Raw genomic sequence first — 3070 nt, forward strand, 5'->3', positions numbered from 1 at the left:
TAGAAGAGCTATATATTAAAAAAAAAAACAAACTACCACTACCACCACAACACCAGACCGTTTGAAGCATCCGAGCACTAATAAGACAAACAAGATAGTAGATAATTATTGAGCTAGGATATGGAGAGGACTGAGACTAGGGAGGTGAGCTTGGCGTTTTTTGTTTTTTTTGTTTGTTTGTTTGTTTTTTGTTTTGAGACAGGGTCTTATTCTGTTGCTCAGGCTGGAGTGCACTGATGTGATCACAGCTCATTGTAGTCTTAACCTCCTCGGCTCAAGCAATCCTTTTGCCTCAGCCGCCTAAGTAGGTGGGGTAACAGGTGTGCACCACCACACCCAGTTAATTTAAAAAAAAATTGTTTTTTTTTTTAGAGATAGGGTCTTGCTATGTTGTCCAGGCTGGTCTGGAACACCTGGGTCAAATGATCCTCCTGCCTCAGCCTCCCAAATTGCTGGGATTATAGACTTAAGTCACTGCACCTGGCTGAGCTTGGCTTTTAAATGCTTTTCCTCTGGGAATGGAGGGAGTGAGTGACTGAGAGGTTGAAAGGTTGATCAGAGCTTTTCAGGATCTGGGGCTATGAGACTGGGCCTACCAAGAGGAGCATTTAGTAAACCTCCTTGCTTTGGGTTGAGACCCCAAAGGGCTGTGTCTGAGGACTAAGGATAAACTGGAAGTAGACAGGTTCTTACAGCGACTGCAGCTCTGCTCTGACTCATCTTGATTCCTGAAATTGGATTAAGGTGCCCCAGTGTTGCTAGTGCCCTCAGGGTCTTGCAAATCCTCTCTGGAAGAAGATGTCATCCCAGTGTCAGATAATTTCTACAAACAACTTTGCACCTGCAATGTCCAGGACACAAAAAAACAAAACAAAAATAACTCACACACACAAAACAAAACACACACACACACACATATACACAACAAACCAAAACCAAAACCAAAAACCAAACACATGAGACCAGACAACATGAACAAACATAAAAGCATATACAACAGGGGCTCTAGATGTTGGAATTATCAGATGCAGATTTTATAATTAAAAAAACAGCAATGCTTATTATGTTCAAGGAGATAAAAATACATGATGGAAATAGACATGATTTGAGAATTTTGGCAGGCAATTGAAACTTTGTTAAAAAAATAAAAATTCTAGAACTGAAAATTTTAATACCCAAGACTAAGGATTCAATGGATAGGTTTAAAAGTATATGAGACATAGCTGAAGAAAGGATTACTGAATTAGAAGCTAGATTAGAAAAAATATCCAGGCCAGACATGGTAGCTCATGCCTGTAATCCCGTCACTTTGGGAGGCCGAGGTGGGTGGATCAGTTGAGGTCAGGAGTTCGAGACCAACCTGGCCAACATGGTGAAACCCTGTCTCCGCTTAAAAAATTACAAAGATTAGCTGGGCCTGGTGGCGCATTCCTGTGGTCCCAACTACTCAGGAGGCTGAGGCAGGAGAATTGCTTGAACCCAGGAGGCAGAGGTTGTAGTAAGCCGAGATCATGCCACTGCACTCCCGCCTGGGTGACTCCAGAGCCAGTCTCCTGAGCGAGACTCCATCTCAAAAAAAGATAAAAAATATATATATATATCCAGAATGAAGCATGGAAAGGTAAAAGAATGAAAAATATAGAAGAGAGTCTAAAAGACATAGAGAAAACAATTAGGATGTTGAAGAGAATAGGGCAAAAACAATCTATAAAGGGATAATGGCTGAGACCTTTCCAAAACTGATGAAAGATATCAATCCATATACTCAGTTAAGCCCAAAGAACCTAAAGCAAGATAAATAAAAAGGAACCTGCACCCAAGCCTATCAGAGTTAAACTGAAGAGTGCAGCTTTACTATCAGAGTAAAACTAAAACCTGATCATTAACGATAAGGAGATCTTATTTTTTTAAAATTTTTATTTATTTATTTATTTTGAGACAGAGTCTCTGTCATCCAGAATGGAGTGCAGTGACACGATCTTGGCTCACTGCAACCTCCACCTCCTGGGTTCAAGCGATTCTACTGCTTCAGGCTCCTAAGTAGCTGGAACTACAGGAATGCACCACCATGCCCAGCTAATTTTTGTATTTTTAGTAGAGACAAGGTTTCACCATGTTGGCCAGGATGGTCTCAATCTCTTGACCTTGTGATCCACCTGCCTCCCGGGTTCAAGCAATTCTCCTGCCTCAGCCTCGCAATTAGCCGGGATTACAGGTGTGCGCCATCATGCTCAGTTAATTTTTGTGTTTTTAGTAGAGATGGGGTTTCATCATGTTGGCCAGGCTGGTCTCAAACTCCTGACCTCAAGTGATTCACCCTCCTCGGCCTTCCAAAGTGCTGGGATTACAGGCGTGAGCCACAGCACCCAGCTAAGGAGATCTTTTAATAAACAGATTACCTTCAAAGGGGCAACAATTAGTCATGCAGCTAATTTCTTAATGGAAACAATGGAAGCCAGAATATGATGGAATTCTTTAGAGCCCCATATGAGATGGAAAAGAACAAAGTAAGTGTTTTTCTCAACATGGAACACTTCTGGCATATATGTGGCTATTTCTCCCTGCCAACAATCAACTCTCTAGAAGACACCAATTGAGTGTCAATACTGACACTAACTTAATTCAATACTGACACTAACTGAAGTTAATGTAGATCACACAGGTCTAAGGACAGTCCCACAAGACTGCCTCCCACTTCAGATGACAATTACAAGTCCCAGGTTGCAACATATATTTCTGACTAGTAGGCTATAAACTGGGGGTTTCCCCTCTCCTCAGGTTCAATTAAATTTCTTGAGAGGCTCACAGAACTCAGGGTAACACTTTACTTACTATTGCCAATTTATCACAAAGAGAATTTTGAAAGATACAGATGAACAACCAGATGGGAGAGCTACGCAAAGCGAGGTATGAGGGAAGGGGTGTACACTTCCATGTCCTCTCCAGGAACACCACTTTCTAGGAACCACCACGTGTTCAGCAATCTGGAGGCTCTCTGAATCCAGTTCCTTTGGGTTTTTATGATTGATCACAACATTGGTCATTGGTGATCAACTCAACCTTCAGCCTT

Source organism: Rhinopithecus bieti, unplaced genomic scaffold (genome assembly GCF_001698545.2).
Source record: "Rhinopithecus bieti isolate Rb0 unplaced genomic scaffold, ASM169854v2 scaffold_9981, whole genome shotgun sequence".
Classification (NCBI taxonomy): domain Eukaryota; kingdom Metazoa; phylum Chordata; class Mammalia; order Primates; family Cercopithecidae; genus Rhinopithecus; species Rhinopithecus bieti.